The following is a 19,378-nucleotide window of genomic DNA, read 5'->3' on the forward strand; positions in this document are numbered from 1 at the left end:
CAAGCCCCCCGCCCCCCCCCCCCCAAACCACAGCCAAGCAGCTCTGTTTCTTTGTTTGCATTTCTCTCAAGTTACTTAAGTATCACACCCCATAACTTTCTGTTTTCTTATCTTGCTTTGTTTCTTTCTTCCTAGCCCTTCTCACTTGACAATATACAATATATTTATATGTTTCTTTATTTTGCACCTTTTTCACTGGATTGTGAGGTTGAAGATCCGGTATCCCCAACACTTAGAACTGGACTGTGCTTGGGACACAGACCACCAATAAAACAAGACCCAAGGGAAGAATGAATGAAAGGATGACTCCTAGCAGCAACAGGGACCAAAGCTTCCTCCAGGGATGGAGAGAAGGAGGCTCCTGCAACCTCTTTTTGTTAATTTTATTGTTACTATTTTTTAAACTACCTTGGATCTTCTGCGCACGGTCATATGTGCTGGGATTGACATGGCCGAGGGATTGACATGTGCTGATGGACTTAATGCCTGAATTCATGGTCCGGCACTGAGTCATTCACTGCGGATGACTCCAATCAAGGCCACCCTTACAGCCGGGAGTTGGGTGCATTCAACCAAAACCCCTGAGTGTTTCACAGTAGGAATGGGGGGAGGGGTTGGAATGGATACTGTCGAGAGGCTGTTGAGAGGCAACCAAAACACCCACTACAAGAATTCAGAGGAGACCTATGAGAAGCAGTTTCTTTCAAAATCGACTTTGCACTGCCACTTGCATGTGCTAAGCCGGCCGCTCTACAAAGTCAGTGAAATGACGCGTCCCCCCACCCTGCCCTTCCCTTCTCCTTCCAGCTAAATCCTTTGGTCTAAAATACACCGCTCGTCATTCTCCAAAATACATAAAAATGATGCACTGTCACACAGTTGCTTTGAAAGGAATGAAAACGCTGAAAGAATGAATCAATAGTTTAAAATGTGAACAAACTATGCACCAATAAAAATGAGAATAATGTAGAACGCTTTCATCTATATTCAAAGACACCCTTGGGGAGAGAGGGGGAGGGGCATTCAGAGACTTCTAAAGCACAGCTGAATAGCTTAGGTTGCAGTTGCAAAGAACTTACCCCAGAGGAGATCATTTCTGTAACGTATATATGTTCTCCAGCAGGCCAGGATCGTTTTCCGTAGAAGCCCCCTGAGACGGGAAGGGACTGTGGATTCACATCCTCTGAGATCATCACGTGCTAGGTCTTCAGTACCCACTGCGTCTTCCCATATTTAAAAGAGGGACATTGCCCTCATCCCTTTTCTCACAGCCTGGAGCCACTCTTGGGGAGATGGGGCCAACTGTGGTGGCCAGTTTCAGGCTCCCTCGAAGCTCACAAGAGGCATATCAGTCAGTGAAGAGTGAGCAGCTCTAGTGGGGATGACGTTAGCGCACATTCTGACACAATGATCCGAACCGTTCTGTGGCTTCTGTAACCCTTAGCAGGACCAGCCAGGGAAGGGCAAACTCAGGAAGCATCCTGGGCTCTGCAGAGACCTCATCCAGCCCTGCTAGGAGGGCTCGGGGATACGGACACTGGGTGGGGCAGTGAGAGGCAGCCAGGGAGCCTGCGTTACAGAAAACCTCAGCTTCTTTTCTGTCCAAGTCAGCTTGGTCAGGATGTCCTTCTGCCAGCAAAAGTCCCCTTGTACACTGACCCACCCTTTTATGCCACTGCCTCCCTTTTACTTAATTTTCACCTTTGATGGTCATCTTAATCAGAATCAACTTGAATAAAAGTACAATGCAGGATCTGGAAGTAATAAGATGGTCGAGGGTGGTGGCCACTGCAGAGTAATCTGTGGGGTGGGAGACGTTTGTCCCCAGATATCTCCTTCAATCTGAGAGTGTGAAAATCCAAGCTTCACGACTCTTTTGGATCAAAGTTCAAAGATTCCAACATCCTCCGGGAGGATTAACACCTCAACACATGGTTTGTTATCAACCATGAGTCCATTAGCACGGATTGGTTTTCTCAGATTATCTTGTCTCTTCTGATACTAGAGCAGGATGAAGCTTTACATATAGTATTTCATTGGTTTGTCCAGACTACCTTATGTGGCAGATCTTATTATACAGATAAGAAAATTGAGTCCTAAAGAGAATATAACTTTATTCCCTCATCCGTCCGTCTCTCTGTCCATTCAGCCAGCATATTTATTAAATGCCTCCAATGTAACAGATATTGTGCTAGAAGCCAGGATAAAGAGATGAGTATAGATAAGACAAGGCCTCTGACCCTGAGGAATTGCCAATTAAGCAGGAGAGAAAGATAGTGAATTCACACTGGTAATCATACCTGGAGTTGTGTATGTGGCTAGCTAATGGATGAACTGGGGGTCATGATTCAGGTCTCAGAACTCCTAATATACTATTTTTTCATTGTATCAAACTATCGCTTTCATTGTAGCAACTGATTTCCTGATTGCGAAATATAGTTAATGTAAGAGATGCGGAATAGCTAATAAAAATGATTGCAGTTCACCTCTTGTGGAGGACTCTTTTGAACAGACTTAATGACTCATAGGAGATAAAAATAACAATCAGAACACTTTCAAACTACTGTGCAAAATTGGCACTGGTCTGTCTCAGTCTTGATCACTCACTGATGTCTCCTCAACAGCAGCGAGGATCTACAGCCTCAGGAATCCTGGGGTAAGTTCTGTGGTTCATAACTTTGAAGTTAAAATTCTTCCTTTTGCAGAGTAGCACTTCTCTCCCAGTCAAAATAATTTGCTTGGGTTTTGCTAATCTGCATGGCTGTCTAGCTTTATTAGAGGGGCAGGTAGAAGGAAGGCCTAAGATGTCACCTGTCCAGAGAATTGAAGAGCAGCCTGAAGCAGTGCCAGCAACAAGCAGATGACAGTAATTCAGAGTCACTGGTGACAATACCATGAGAGTCAGGTGGGACCTCAGAGAGGTCATCCAACCCAACGCTTGCAACATAACAAAGCTCAGGGCGGTGGAAGGAGTTGTCAGAACCACAGAGCAGGTGAATCTCGGAGCCAAGACCAGGTTGAGCCCAAGACTTCTAATGCTCAGTCCTTGATCCTGATGTTGCCATGGCAGGGAGAAGAGAACCGTGTTCACTTGGCCAAATATTTGAGAAGAGACAAAATTTGACAATGAAGAATGAAGCTATAGGAATCTAGGAATCAATTTTCACAGTTATAATTTATGGAAAGTCATTGAACCATATATGTCAAGTTACCTGGGTCACAGAGCTGTAGTTCTGGTCTGTCCTTTTATATCCCAATGATCTTTTGCTGGTTAAAGCTTCTTAATCTTATTTATTTATTTTCTTTGGATGGGGTTGAGTTCTGAAGATGTGATAAAAGCTGTAGACCCTTTCCCCAGATATTTGTACATACATTCATAATTTTATAAACATTTCCAAGGGTTTCATGAGCTTCTTGAATCTCATTCATGGCACAAGTACACATTCAGATACCTTTAAAGAGAGGCTCTGGGACTTCCCTGGTGGCGCAGTGGTTGAGAATCTGCCTGCCCTTGCAGGGGACATGGGTTCGAGCCCTGGTCCGGGAAGATCCCACATGTCGCGGAGCAACTGAGCCCGTGCTCCACAACTACTGAACCTGCGCTCTAGAGCCCGCGAGCCACAACTCTTGAAGCCCATGCACCTAGAGCCTGTGCTGCACAACAAGAGAAGCCAACGCAATGAGAAGCCCACGCACCGCAACTGAGAGTAGCCCCTGCTCGCCGCAACTAGAGAAAGCCCGTGCGCAGCAACAAAGACCCAATGCAGCCAAAATAAATAAATAGATAGATAGATAAATAAATTTATTTTAAAAGAATAAAGAGATGCTCTGGCTCAGGGAAGTTGACAAGATGTGATCGTGACTCATCTCACTGTCTCCATGAGTTGCTTGATGGTGGGCAAGAAGGAAGTCTGCCAGCAGAAGGCCTCTGGACTCGAACTGCACACCATCCTATTGGTTCTATTTTCTGGAGCATCTCGACTGATACAGATTTCCCCCAAAGGGTACTGATGTTAAAACTGTGGCAGCAAAAGTCTATGTTGCCCAGAGCATACCTTACTCGTGGCAGTGGTAGTTGCTCATAACTCTGCCAAGGGGGCAGATAAAATCTGTGCTTTTGTTCCAATTAATCAGTCTTCCAGCTGCTCCTTGAGACTTATTTTAGGGAAATCTGAGCAACGTTTGCACATTCAAAAGCACTGGGATGGCCAAACAGACTAAGACCAGATTCCTAAAATCTGGTTTGTGGGAGCAAAGCATAGAGTGATCACGCCAGTCAGTGAGATAGAACAGGATTAAATAAACTGACTGAATTACTTGTGGGTGCCCAGAGCTGCCATGCAGCTTCTTGCCCCTGTGCCTTTGCACATGCTTTTCCCTCTGCCAGAATATCCCTGCTCACACTGTGTGCTAATCAGCGTTCTCCAGAGAGACAGAACCAGTAGAAAGAAAATCTATGTATATACCGAAATATATACATCTCTCTCTCTCACACACACACATATATTTATTTTTAAAACAGTGTTTCTTTTTAAAAAAATTTTATTGAAGTATAGTGATATACAACGTTGAGTTAATCTCTGCTGTACAGCAAAGTGACTCAGTTATACATATGTATATATTCTTTTCTATTATGGTTTATCACAGGATATTGAATATAGTTGCCTGTGCTATACCATAGGACCTTGTTGTTTATCCATCCTATATATAATAGTTTGTTTATTTATTTGTTTTAAGGACTCGGCTCCTCTGGTTATGGAAGGAGATGGGCATGCCCTAAATCTGCAGGGGGGGAAGAGCTTATGCTGCAGATCCAGTTCCAAGGCCATCTGCTGGCAGGAATTCCCTCTTGCTCGGGGAAGGTCAATCTTCTGTTCTATTCAGGTCTTCAATTCGTTGGATGAGACCTACGGACATTTCGGAGGGCAATCTGGTTTACTCAAAGTCCACTGATTTAAATGTTAATCTCATCCAGAACATCCTCACAGAAACATCCAGAATAACGTTTGACCACACATCTGGGCACCAAGGCCCCGCCAAGTTGACACATAACCATCACACATCGTTTGCTTGGGTTCTTCTCCTAATTCCTTAAGGTCTACCTTAAACGTCTTACTCCCTCTCTATTTTGCCACTGAACCCAGCATATTCTTATGTCCGAATCCGTGTTCCCCAGTATTGAAAGGATTTGATCACATGGCTGTGAACCCCGCTAGACATTGAGGCTTCTGAGGGCAGGCATTGTGGTGTCTATTGGAGGTGACACTACAAGATGACATGCTGGGCCCTACCCAATGCCTAGCACAGGGAGTTGCTTAGTGTAGTTTGTGGAATAATGTGATAAATTAATGGAAGGACTCAGAAGCTAGAAATCTCCAAATTATGACCTTTTTTCTTTTTCTGAGTATTTGTTGCATCAGAGATGCAACAGAGCTTGGTCACCTTGTCCCAGGAACGCATGTACACACACACCCATATTCAATTTTTCAGACCCTGGATAGATTTGGAGGGGTCGTTAGAGATGCAATTCAATGATTAGCTCTTCCTCCCCTTCTCAGGGCAGAATGAAGCAGAGGGAAGAACCGGGTTTATAACTTCGGGTAGATTTGCCTTTGACCCTCATGGCAGTGCCTTGCTAATTGCCTGGACTCGGGCATGATTTGTATGTTCTCAAAGCCTTCTTAAATTAATCCTATGAGAACAACAATAATGATGCCTACAACATAGTGTTAGAAAGATCGAGTGCCTAGCATTGAGTAGTTCCTCAGTAAATGTTGATCCTTTTTCCCTCTTATTTATGTTTGAATTAATTTCTAGTACATGTGCATTAACTATTGAAACTAACTAAGAACATGTTGATGAATTCTTTTTTTTTTACATCTTTACTGGAGTATAATTGCTTTACAATGGTGTGTCAGCTTCTGCTTTATCACAAAGTGAATCAGCTATACATATACATATATCCCCATATCTCTTCCCTCTTGCGTCTCCCTCCCACCCTCCCTATCCCACCCCTCCAGGCGGTCACAAAGCAGCGAGCTGATCTCCCTGTGCTATGCGGCGGCTTCCCACTAGCTATCTATTTTATGTTTGGTAGTGTATATATGTCCATGCCTCTCTCTCATTTTGTCACAGCTTACCCTTCCCCCTCCCCATATCCTCAAGTCCATTCTCTAGTAGGTCTGTGTCTCTATTCCTGTCTTACCCCTAGGTTCTTCATGACATTTTTTTCCCTTAAATTCCATATATATGTGTTAGCATACGGTATTTGTCTTTCTCTTTCTGACTTACTTCAGTCTGTATGACAGACTCTAGGTCTATCCACCTCATTACAAATAGCCCAATTTCATTTCTTTTTATGGCTGAGGAATATTCCATTGTGTATATGTGCCACATCTTCTTTACATGTTAATGAATTCTTAAGAGAGTCTTCATGTCTCTTGATGCTCTAGGCTTCCTTTTCGTCTTCTTTCAATGTCTGACTGAAAGGGAGAATGTAGATTGTATAGGGCGTGGTCCCATGTGAAAGAACAGAGAAAGGGCTTGTGTGTGCACCATTTTGTTTTTCATTGCAACTGGTAATTTCTGATCTTTCCTGGGACACAAGCACTTTTGAGGATCTTCATAAAGCTAAGGACTCTTTCCCCAGAAAAATGCATGTACATTTTGCACTTTGCATATTATCTCAGGGAGTTCATGAATCTCATATATTCCAGATTAAGAAACCTGGGTCAAAATATCCTCGCCTGCTGTCTGTCTTCTGTCCCTTGTCTCGCATTCTCCCTCCCTCTCTCTTCTTCTATCTATATTTTCACGTACTTAACTAATGTATTTAGATTAGGATAAGGATTACGGATGGATAAATGGGTGAATGGATTAGAAAAGGCAAGAAAGCACTATGGCGTTAGAATGGTTCCTTCTTTTTTCCTGGGAAGCTCACTAATATGTCACCTTGCACATACCTTGCTGATCTGTTATAAGGCAGAATGTTATAATGGTTAAACTCTGAAGCTAGGCTGCTGGGTTCAAATCCTGGCTGTGTGTGAATTTGGGCAATGAATTGTCTCTCACTTTCCCTGTTTTTAATGTGATAACACCACCATATTGAATTGTTGTTAATAATTAAATAAGCTAAGACATATATGGATTTTAGAATAAAATACTTCAGCAAGTGCTCCGTAACAGCTACTACTATCGTTAATTTTGATCATTTAAAATCACCAATAATATAATTACTTACTCACAAAGCATGACATACTACAAATAATAAATTCAACATTACTAAGAGGAAAACTGCAACTAGAAATCCTCTTTTGAAAAAAAGAACTTGCCTACCCCTTAGGTGTCTTACTCTTAAATAGAAATTTTAGGTTAACAGGGTAGCTAGGAAGCCATCATGGATCTTTTCTTGAGACCCAGTGAGAAGAGGGAGCCATTGTCCAGAAGATGGTTTTCTGTTTTTCCCACACTAACAAGGCCTTGTTAGGAGAGGAACCCAAGCCTACTTCTAGACGTGACTAGGAGGGTTTATGTCCTTTTGTCTTTTACTTAGGAAGGGTCTCTAGACTGGTAATTGCACCTATACCAAGGCAAAATGTATACCATGGTGTCAAATTATGAAGCTGATACTTTCCCATGAGACGTTGCTTAAAAGAAAAAAATATGAAAAAAGAAATGTAAATGTGCGGTCACCACTGTTAACACTTCACATTTTTAAGGTAAAAGACTGTCTAAAATGGAATCCATTTTCCCTAATTTATAGGACTTGTTTACATGTGGCTTTTCATTCTTCTCTTGCAATGTGTTTCTTGCTGCTTTTTATTTTTTTTAAACTATGTGTCTCAACCCCAGAGGATTTTTAAAAAATTAATTAATATATTTTTCGGCTGCGTTGTGTCTTTGTTGCTGCCCATGGGCTTTCTCTAGTTGCGACGAGCTGGGCCTACTCTTCGTTGTGGTGTGCGGGCTTCTCATTGCGGTGGCTTCTCTTGTTGCGGAGCATGGGTTCTAGGGCGCATGGGCTTCAGTAGTTGTGGTACACGGCCTCAGTAGTTGTGGCTCGTGGGCTCTAGAGTGCAGGCTCAGTAGTTGTGGCGCATGGGCTTAGTTACTCCGTGGCATGTGGGATCTTCCCGGACCGGGGCTCGAACCCATGTCCCCTGCATTGGCAGATGGGTTCTTTAACCACTGAGCCACCAGGGAAGTCTCTCTTATTGCTTTTTAAATGGAAAATATTAATTCTTGCAAAACTGCAGCAGAATTCTCCAGTTATTGCAGCAGAATTGTCCAGTTACTGCAGTGCTAGCAGGAGGGGAAGAGCCATTGGTCCCAGGCCAGCTCTTGACACCCCACCTGTGCTACCGGAAGGGGAAAGTGAAGCTGAGTCTGCGTCCAGGAGATGGCGCTGCCTTCAGAACACGGAAGGGAGGGGTGGTCCGGCTGGGGAGGCAGGGAGGGGTCCCTGGGAGAGAGCAGCGGGGAGGGAGAGGGGGGGAAGAGTGAGCAGTGGCCGAGGCCTTGTTCTAAGGGTTCCAGAGGTATGAATTGTGAATTTCAAAGGCAATGTAATTGAATTCTAATTGTTTTGAGGTGGGAACAAAATCTAAGGACATTCAGATAGATCTGGGGATGCCTGGAAACCCAATGGCAGGGTCTCCTAGTAGCCTATGTGCATGAGAATTGAGGCTCCTCCTGGGACAAACTCTTCCCAAGGGAAGAAGGAGCTTTGAGAAGCAGGACCACTTTGGTCCTGGATCACCATATGCTAACTGTACGAACGGCCTGGAAGTGGCTCCTGAGTCATGAACACAAGTCTGCATTTTGGGACTTCCCTTGTGGTCCAGTGGTTAAGAATCCGCCTTCCAATTCAGGGGATGCGGGTTCGACCCCTGGTTGGGGAACTAAGACCCCACACGCCATAGGGCAACTAAGCCCGTGTGCCGCAACTTTGGAGCACAAGGGCCACAACTAGAGAGCCCTCATACCGCAACTGCTGAGCTCTGGCACCACAACCGGGGAGAAGCCTGTGCGCTGCATGCCGCAGCAAAGGATCCTGCATGCTGCAAGGAAGATCCTGGAACAACTAAGATCCTGCAGCAACTAAGACCTGATGCAGCCAAAAATTTAAAAAAAAAAATTTTTTTTAAATGTGCTCATAACTTAATAAGAACAATATTTCTAATGAAACAAAACAAAAGAAAAAAACACCAAGTCTGCATCTTGTGGGGCGTAGAGAGAGGAATCTGTAAATGCCCCCTGGAAGAAATGTTTCATTAAAATCCCAGGAGGCAGTGAGGTACATGTCACACAACCTTGGGGCTCTCCTGACAGAAGCTAACACTGGGGTGATGGGGACATTGCTACCGACGGCTGTAATTGCCATGTATCCAGGACTTATTTTCTGCCTGACTCTTGCCAAGGGCTTTATAATCTTGTCTCATTTAGGTTTCAAAATAAATCTAGAAGGTAGATTCTACTTCTGGTCTTATTTTACAGAAGAGGAAACTGAGGCGGACTGAACTTGTGGGCAGAGCTAGGGAGTTGCAGGCTGGGTTTGCACCACGTGGGCCTGACCCCAGGGCACATGGCAACTGCTGTCCTTGTCCTGGGTGCCTGTTTGAACCTGTTCCAACAACAGGACTTGCCCACAGTATGTGCCCCGAGGAGAAGATGAGGTTGTATGGGAGGGCTCAAGGCAGTTCTGACTGGCATTGTCGTGAGGTCAACATGGTGCTGTTGAACTTGAACCAGGCTCTTAAGACTTGGGTTTGGGAAAGGAATTGAGCTTTTCAGGCAGGGGCCTGGAAAGAAGAAAAAAGTGAAGGCAGGTGCAGGTAAGGTGTGATCATGGGCAGTGAGAGGCCTGTCTGACTGGGTGGAGGGGTCGGTAGCCTGAGGCCCATGCAGAAAGGGTGGCCTGGAGCTGGCAGCCTGGAATGACAAGGATTGATGGTGGCATGTGTGGGCACAAAGAGCGCAGTGAAGGGAGGGTGAGGTGGGCTTCACATCCCTAGGACCCCAGAGACCTTGGGTTGTCTTCCACATGGGCTCCCTCATCAAGCTCTGAGTTCTTGGTACTGACCAGAAGGCTCGTTTGGGCCTTGGATCGTTTATGGGCCTCTGTCAACCCAGCATGAAGTCGGCATCAGAAGTGAAATACTTTTTTTTTTTCTGAAGAATGTTGCAGAGAAAATAACTTTATTGTCACTTCGCAATTATCTGTGAGGAAATAAGGTTAATTGAAATCTACAGATTTCAGTAGCTAATAGCTTTGCTTTCTTTTGCAAACCATCCTTCATCACAGCTTCCAGAAAATAGCACAATTGACTAATCAGATTTTTGCATCAACTCCCTCATGTCCTCCACATGAAGTGCTAATAAGCAGTGAAATGGTCCAAATGTGGACAGCAGGAGGGAGAGAAAGGAAAAGCAGGGGTCTGGAGAACAATCCACCTAGACGTTAAACTCCTAAGGAACCCAGAATGAACGCTGGGATGCGTTTGTGCCGGTGCTGTTGTGGCTAGAATGCGTTTGTGCATCCCATCAGGGCTGCTGGCTTGGTGGAGACCAGGAGATGGGATGCGAGGTAGAAATCTGGGACATAATAGCTGCAGACGTCATTGAAGTTCAGAGTTCAAGGGCACCCCACAAAGTCGACATGTCCTGAGAAGCTTGACAAAACACCTTGTCGGGGAGGCTCACATGGGGAACATGGGAACAAAACTGGGGTGAGCTGAACTGAGGACCAGCTAGTGGGGTAAAGGAATTCAGCAAACAACTCCATGACCCTCATCATCCCTCTCCTCTTCTGTTCCCCTGGAGAGTGGCTTCAGGTGGTAAATATTTATATAATATCTGAATTAGTGGTGATGTCATCCATGCCTGGGCATCTTAGAACATCTTGTGATTTAGATGGAAATTCTTTATCATCTCCATTTCTGCTAAGTAGGGTCTGTTCCTGATGTGAGGATACAGGGCCTTGGGAAGAACATTTATATTTGAGAGAAGAGGCCCTGATGTGTAATCTCAAGAGTGCCCCTTATTTCTTTTAGAGGGAGAGGAAATGAATTTTGGGTAAATAAAGAGGATGTAAGTCGGGGTGATGGGGCTGGAGAGAGGGAGGTCTAGTGTTTTTTACCTTTCTTGATGGTAGGGGAACACAGAGCTTACCCCAGGCCCTGGGCAGACGCTCCAGGGCGGGGAGAATCGTCTACAGCCAGGGCATGTGGAGAAAGAGGACCAGCCTCTGGCAGGAGGAGAGGCAAGAGCAGGATGGGCTCTGTGTGCTTCAGCCTCTGCTCAGACCCTGGTGTGCTGTTCTGACAGAGCCGTACAGGAGAAGATGCTGCTACCGCTTCTTTTCCTCTTGCAGTGCGCGGCCCATTCCTCCACGGCCTATGACTTCTCACCCCTGACAGCTGTCATTCTGGTTTCTTGCAGCCCAAGAACCCACGAGCAACGCCCCGGCCATTGCAGCTTCATTTACGCTGTGCACAAACCCAGAGCCTGATCTTCAAGGAAATCCAGATCCTGATGGGGCTTTCTGTGGGCTGGGTGCCTGGGGCTACATATCACAGCGCAGCAAAGCCTCAGAGAAGAGAATCCCTGAGGACAAACACCCACCAAGCCTTGTCCCACACTCTCGGTAACATCTCATCTTCTTCTTATGGGATATGGGTGACTCTGTTGGTGATGGAAAGATGGAAATTTGAATGCTGTTTTGACATGGAAAGGGGATCCTTACATGAATTTTGGGAAAGTTCACTCCCCTGAGATCTCTTCAGCTATTTGCTTAGTCTTGTGGGGAAGGAACACCCCTTTCCCCCTCTGGGATTCTGGAATCAGAATGTTAACTCTGACCGTGACTCTTGTGATCCCAGGGAGACTCAGCTCCTGAGCTGCTGGGAAGTCCCAGTTTTGGTACCACGTTCCTGGAAAAGCTGGACTGGCTCCATAAAGGGTTAGGTGTGTCATCCGGCCACCAATGACGCAGCCTTGGAAAAGGCACGCCACCGTCCTAACTTCAGTTTCTTTATATGAGAAATGAGGAGGTTACGTAGATAATGTCAAAGGTGATTATTCACGTCAACGAGGCTTTTATTCTAAATTTCTGGACAAACAACTTACATCTCTGACTCTTTCTTTATCCACAAATGGGGATCATAATACCCACCTCTACCTTCTAATCTGTGTGAAAACACTTAGACCTCTGTGGAGGAAAAGCATTATAAAATCCAGAGTAGAATTATTATTATATTTTATTTGTTCTTTCCTAGTTATTCATCATGGCTATGCTCTACCATTAGGCCCTGGGGTGAGTTATGTGAATAAAGAGTCACACTGGGCGAGCTTATCGGGTGATGGAGCCTTCTGACTGTGCTGGTGGAAAAGACGCCCAAAGTCTTTTATTTAGTTATTTTAGAGCGGAACTTGTGATCTATGTTGTATCCAAATGGAATACAACCCTAGCCCTAGAATAGAAGCTTTGCGGTGAATTTAGACTTTGTTTTCTTGCCCTTGAAGCTCTGTGGCTGTTGCTTTGCCCGGTTCTGACCCCGAGGAAGCATAGTACCAGTCCTCTTTGGCTCCCAGCAAGACCCTGCTAGTGCCCCAAACTCTGATGGTACCTGGGGTTTTGAGTATAACCAGGGTCCCCATGGCTGGAAAATCTTTACAGACCAAGGCACATACACATAAAGGCTCACCTCACCTAGCTAAACAAACACACGCTGGCTTATAACTGCTTTTGTATTTTCCCTTTGTAGCCACCAGAGGCCTCCCGAATTGTGGTCGATTTTAATGTCAGTGGAAATCTACTGGGAATTAACCAAAAAATATATTTTTTTTAATTGAATAGAATGCCTACGAAAGTTCAAAGTCTGTTACCTTGTTCATTCAACATCGCTATTCATGCAAAATGTCATGCAAATCAGTTCTTATTTACTGAGTACTTTGCTTCAGTAACCCCCCCAAAAAATGCTAAGAAAAAAAACGCTTATGTTTAGCCATCTATTTTTCCAAAAATAGGACAGCAATTAAAGTAGTACCACATGATATGACTGATGATATCAGTGCAGGAAAAGAATGCCATCTTGGTGGCTGGTGTTCAGGGCTGAGCATCATCAGAGGCTGGGCAGACTATCCTGAAGAGACGTTCTGGAATGCCAGGGCCATCAGCAACGTAGATGCTACACGGGGCATGGAATGATGAACGCATCCTTTGTGTGATTAATCATGACAGCTGTGCCTTCCAACAGGGGAGCTCAGAGACCCTTTGGGAACCTAACTTCACGTCTGTGGTGCTCAGTTTCTTCTTTAAAAGTGAGAGGATTGGGCTATGTGATCTCCAAGTCCTTAAGAATCTATGATTGTTTTCTAGACATTTAGGACCACTTGTTGTGCATCTGTCATATGCAATCACAACAAAAGTTGGTTTGCAAATGTTTTCTTACTTAACTCTCGAGACCACCCTTTGAAGTAGGAATAGTCAGCTCCATTTTACAGATGGTGAAACTAAGCTCAAAGAATGAGGCTTGGTGAGGGACTTCACTTACAGCGCAGATTGTAAGTGACAAAGCCAGGATTTGCACTCGGATCAGTTTGATTCCAAAACTTCTCACTGCCTTATCCTATCTTGCATGCATTCTCCAACTGAGAGAATAAACTCAATTAACCTATATAATTTACATAGGGTTAATATAGGTAACTATGTAAATGGGGTGTACCATTCCTTGCTGGTTACTGTACCAGTTAAGACTTGTGCTCACGGTAAGCAACAGACCAGACAACTAATGGCTCAAATACACATAAGTTTATTCCCTCTCATAAGTAAGGAGATGGGTTGCCTAGGGCAGGTGTATTGGCTCTGGAGTCACCAGAAACCTCAGTGCCTCTGTCTTTCTGCTTTACCGTCTCCTAGGATGTTGTTTCCATCCTTAAGTTTGACTCATGGTGCAAGACGGCAGATGGAGATCCAACCGTCACATCTGGGTTGCAGGCGGGAAGAAGGAGGAAAGCAAAAGAATTCAGCGGGCGGGTCTCTAAGTTGACTTAGCTCCACTTCAGCAACACTTCAAAACGTCAACACAGCGCTCCTGCTTACATCTCATTGGCCACGCTTTAATGACAGGGCTACACATAGGGGTGAAAGTGTAAAGCTAGCCAATGCAATCTTGATTCTTGTTGCCTAACTGCCCAGTCAAACCCTAGGGTTTAATGTTGTTAAGGAAGAAAGGGAAAATTGGTACTGGGAAGCAAATAGCTGTTGTTGCCATAGTTAGCAACTCCACAGTGACCCCCAGCTTTTTTCTGCTGTTGGAGCCCTGATTTCATTCAGGTTTCTGCCTTTCCCCAGCCTCTCAGGTAATCCTGAATAGGTGGAGTCAGTCACGGTGGTAACCACTCCTCTTGCCTGTGATTGTTTGGAATTAGATATATGACTAGTTCTGGACAATGAGATATGAAAGTTCTTCTGGAAAAGGTTTCTTTGCTCTTAAAAATTTGGTGTTTGGGAAGAGACTGCTTTTCTACTAGATGTTATAACGTCTGGCAATGACATCTGGAATGTGGCAGCCATCTTTGTAATGATCTGGGGAACCTACTTCTGGGGATGAAGCTGCACCTGGAAGATGGCGAAGGGGAGAGATGGAAAAAATCTGGGTTCTTGAGGATGAACTGACCAACTCTGGAGCTAGCCTACTTCTGGACTTCTTATGAAACACATTGCACATGGTTTAAGCCAGTCAAATCAGGGTATTTTCTTACTTGCAACCAATGATGTCCTGACATATATGCAGGAGAAAGAAAGGAAGAGATCCATTCCTTTATGCCGCTGGCAAGCGAGACACCAATCTATGCCCATCTTTGACTAAACCCCTGTATTGCTCTATTTCTTATAAGAGGTACTTTGTTTTGATTCCCACAGAGAGGATACCTTTACACAGAGTATTTAATAGGCTCAGGTAGGAATGTTTTAGAGTTACAAGGGAACTTATCCCCATTGCTCAAGGCTCAGAGAGAATCAGTGATTTCTCCAGGGGAAAATTTACTTAGTTAGGGGTAGAACTGGGCCTGGGGGTCAGGTCTTCTGAACACCTCCCAGTTCAGTGCTCTTTTCACTACATAGCTGTCCTTCTCCTTTGTTTCCAGTCCAACCACTGCTGCAAGGTCTGACATGTCGTGGGTTTGTCTTGATCATGGTTAGAACTTTCCCAAAGAGATGCCCTCCCCTCCATGCCCCCAGCCTTGTCTTTCTGCCTCTTCTACGTAACCCCTCTTGGTTCCAGGCTCCCAGGCTGGTCATGCTGGGAAAGATGACTTACAAGGGTAGGCAGGAAGTGGCTTTCAGCATCAGCTGTTGCCAACCACATCAGCCATGGCTGTCACTCTTCCTTTCTAAATGCTCTTGCCAAAGCGTGCTGGAAATCTTTAAGATGGCCTCCTTCCCTTGAAATCAAACCCCAAAGGGCTTTGTGCACTCAAGCCCCATCTGCTCTTCATTCCAGACCATGTCATGTCACAATTATCCCCAATCATGTCTCATTTGGCCAGCCAGGATGCACCAGACTGGGAAAAATTCCCTTAGTGAGAGTCAGAAGTGTGTGGAGCTGTCCAGGGCTGGGGGGTGGGGGGCAGGGGGAGCTGCTCTGGGACCTGAGTGACAGGCTCAGCCATGGTCTGTGGATGTGCTCCAAGAGAGACAGCATGGCGGTCAGGGGCTGTGAAGTCACACCAAACCCAGCTCAGCTGCCTACTAGCTGTTAAGACCTTGCAGGCTGTTTAAATTCCCGGTGCCTCTGTTTCCTCACCTGTCAATTGAGTATAATAATATTGATAGTTATCTTGTAGAGCTTTAGTAAACACCAGATGACACGGTATGTATAAAGTACTTAGCAGACACTCAGTAAACAATTTTTAAAAGTATCTAGAAGGCACTCCATATACTATTAATCGAAAAATAAACTTTTGTCGTTGAGTCACAACATTAAGGCTTCAACTTGTGTCTTGTTTTTTTCTGAGTTCATGCTCTTTGCTCCTCTGACTTGATACTTACTGGTTCCCTGGGATCCAGGGAAGTGGTTAAGTGTCCCTCCTTCCCAATCACAGACTCTTAGAGTTGAAGGGACCTTGGAGCTGTGTATCCTGACCTGCTTGGTCCTGGCCTCTTACACAGTCTTGCTGAGCAAACAGGATCAGTTCAACAGGTGGAGCTTGAGTTACTCTCACCCCAGGAGTTATCATCAGCCTTCCAGAAGAAAAGACCTGCCAAGGGACTACTGAGGCACCAGAAAGAACAGTGACTTGTTACGGGCTTATGGTGGAAGTCAGTCTGACTCTAACTTGTCCTGTCTCTGCCTGTCTAGGCTACTCTGATCCTTCTTCCATTGGGGTTGTCCCCTTTCCTCTGAGGTCCCCTGGATCTCATCTGACTTTTCAAAGGGTAGACAATCCTTTCCAAAGGACATCCCCGGGCATTATCTTAACCGCCCTTAGCAAGAGATGGAATCAAACAGGTGAACTGGGGTGAATAAGAGAAATGGTATCACCTTTGCTCTGACCATTCATATCCTGATAGGATGACCAGCTTTATGTATGCTTAGCATGTCATGTTATCTTTGATGTTGACCGTCTTCCCTGGCAGTGGAGTGAGGGGAATTGTAGACCCTGAGTTCTCTCATGAGACTCTTAGATTTGAGCAACAGTGACCTCATAATAGCTGATAAATTTGGTTAATTCTATTAGGGTCCTCAGTTTAATTGCAGTGGTCCTATTAACTTCCTCTTCAAACACAGCCATATCGTTCGCCTCTCGCTATTATTTTCTTATCTGTACTGTGGTGAGCACGATGGCTACATTAGCACCAGCATTCTCAGATAAACGGCACCATAATTCAGGGAATGCCTTTTATGCCTTCTAACCGAAAACAGGCTAAGGAAATAGTAAATGAAAAAATAAAAAGTTAAACAGATTCTTCAGGGGAACGTTTGCTGTTTCACAATTTGCCTAGTTGGAGGATATTTTATGATGGTGTCAGGCAGTCCTCCTATCTTGGGGACACTTGAAAAATCTTCATGAGGCCCTTGTTCTAAAGACTGGCTTGAATGTATGGGACAGAGGCTGCTGAGGTGGATTTTCACGGCAGTGTCAAGAGGCCAGCCCCCGAAGACGTCTAGAAGTCTTGGCCATCTGGTCTTAAATACCAGAGCACATGCTGGGAGTTGCGGAAGGACGGATGCCCTTAGGAGCAGGGCTCAAGGAGGCTCTTGTGACACAAGTGGTTGTCTCCAATTTGCCCTGAGGAATATTCAGATGGGAGCTGTGGATTGCACTGATGTTATCTCATCTCTGTGAGACCCCTCTTGTGCTGAGCTCCACACTTTCACTTAGAGGCAGTAGATGGCTCCCTCGTCAACACAGAGGACCAGGCTGCTTGAACGCTGCGTCCTCCAGCCTCTGTTCCTTTGTTCTTTGTCTTGTTTTCCCCTAACATGTGCTCATCAACATAGGTTCTTCCTTTTACCTTTTTTTTTTTTTTTTTTGCGGGACGCGGGCCTCTCACTGTTGGGGCCCCTCCCGTTGCGGAGCACTGGCTCCGGACGCGCAGGCTCAGCGGCCATGGCTCACGGGCCCAGCCGCTCCGCGGTATGTGGGATCTTCCCGGACCGGGGCACGAACCCTTGTCCCCTGCATCGGCAGGCGGACTCCCAACCACTGTGCCGCCAGGGAAGCCCTTCCTTTTACCTTTATTGTCTCTTTAATTCTCTAATTTTCAGCATTTCCTGGCCTCTTCCTCTCCACCCCTATCCTCCAACCTGCTTTCACCTCCCTCAGACTTCCTTCCTTCTCTGTATCCTACCCACCAGTTTATTCTCTATTCTCTCTCCCTTGTTATCATCCGACTTCCTTCATTCTGTTGTCTTTTTTCTTCTCTGCAAAGCTTTCTTGGAACACAGTTTAAGACAGATGTCAACGCTCCGATAAAAACAAGAACTTGACACAGAAATATTTTACTGAGGAACTCTCTCTCCATCCATGCAGCTCTGGGCCCTGCGGTGGCTCTCACACCCCTGTCCCATGTCACCACTCACCCAGCATATATTTAACGTGCTACATGACTCCAGAATAAGATTGGTTTTCTTAAGATCAGTTTGTTAATTCTTGGAGTGGGCGGTTATTCTAGATGAGGAAGCTAAATGGTAGAGCGTGGTGTTCTAAAAACTCTGTAACAACCAAGCTGAACAGAGCATTCCATCAGGAAGCTGGGATGAGACATGGAGGCCAGACCCTCCTGGAGGTCCTCCTGGACTCCCCACACAGGGTTCGATGCTCCACCTATGTGCTGCTGTGCGTTCCTCTCCTTGTGTAGCCCCCATCACCCTGCCTGTGTGCTTGGTGGTCTCCCCCACCAAAGCATAACCTTGCACAGTGTCTGATGGAAGTAGGTGCCCAGTGCGTGGAACCCACAGGTCACTGAGATCCTAGGGAAAGTCTCTGTCCCAGGCTGCTTCTTTCCAGCTCACCCCGAGAGTAGGAGGATTGCCATGAGTAGCCGCGTCGAGAATTCCCTTTTGTATGTGAAGCCAGAGAGCACTGCATTTTGATCAGGTATCCCAACAAACGATTCAGCATTTCTTCCCAACAAACACTTCTGGGCCTGTGCTAGGAAATCCAGGTATCAGAGACACCAAATTAAATGAGTGTACCTACCGCCCTTGAGGAATAGACGGTCCAGTGATAGGTCCTTCCTCAATCTTGAGTTTAATGTGACATCTGCTGGGGTGGTTCACGGGGCCTGGACAGTGAACTCAAAGTTTGCTGGAATTTTCTAATGTATAGTTTACCCGTGTTAAGTACAAATGTATTTTCCTAACAAGAACCTGTGTAGAATATGCTATCAGGCACCTTACGTATTTTCTGGAGATTATCATCCCTGCATGATTTTTATTTGTAAGTAGGTCCACAGCCTTTTTTTTCTTTCTTTTGTTCCAGAATTATTTCCAGAGTTATGAACAGGTTTAAAAATCACTTGTTTGGAAAGCTACATTTAGTTCACAAAAATGTCACTGAGCTTTGCAATGGTCACCAGAGCCACTTTTATCCACAGTCACCTTGCTTAGAAACTGGTCCAACTTTAGGAAATTAAAATTTCACTTGCTTTGCAGGAGAAAACTTTTGGGCATGATAAATAGATGTATTATCTTGAGTGTGGTGATGGTTCATGGCTGTCTACATATGCCCAAATCTATCAGATTGTACACCTTAACTACAGGCAGGTTATTGTCTGTCAATTATATCTCAATAAAGTTGTTAAAAAAAGCTCACTGGGCCCCAAATATGTCCCTTTCCTCTGCCTGAAATTCATCATTTTGTTTTCTTTCAC

This window comes from Neophocaena asiaeorientalis, unplaced genomic scaffold, assembly GCF_003031525.2.
Source record: "Neophocaena asiaeorientalis asiaeorientalis breed wild unplaced genomic scaffold, Neophocaena_asiaeorientalis_V1.1 scaffold150, whole genome shotgun sequence".
In the NCBI taxonomy this organism is placed as follows: domain Eukaryota; kingdom Metazoa; phylum Chordata; class Mammalia; order Artiodactyla; family Phocoenidae; genus Neophocaena; species Neophocaena asiaeorientalis.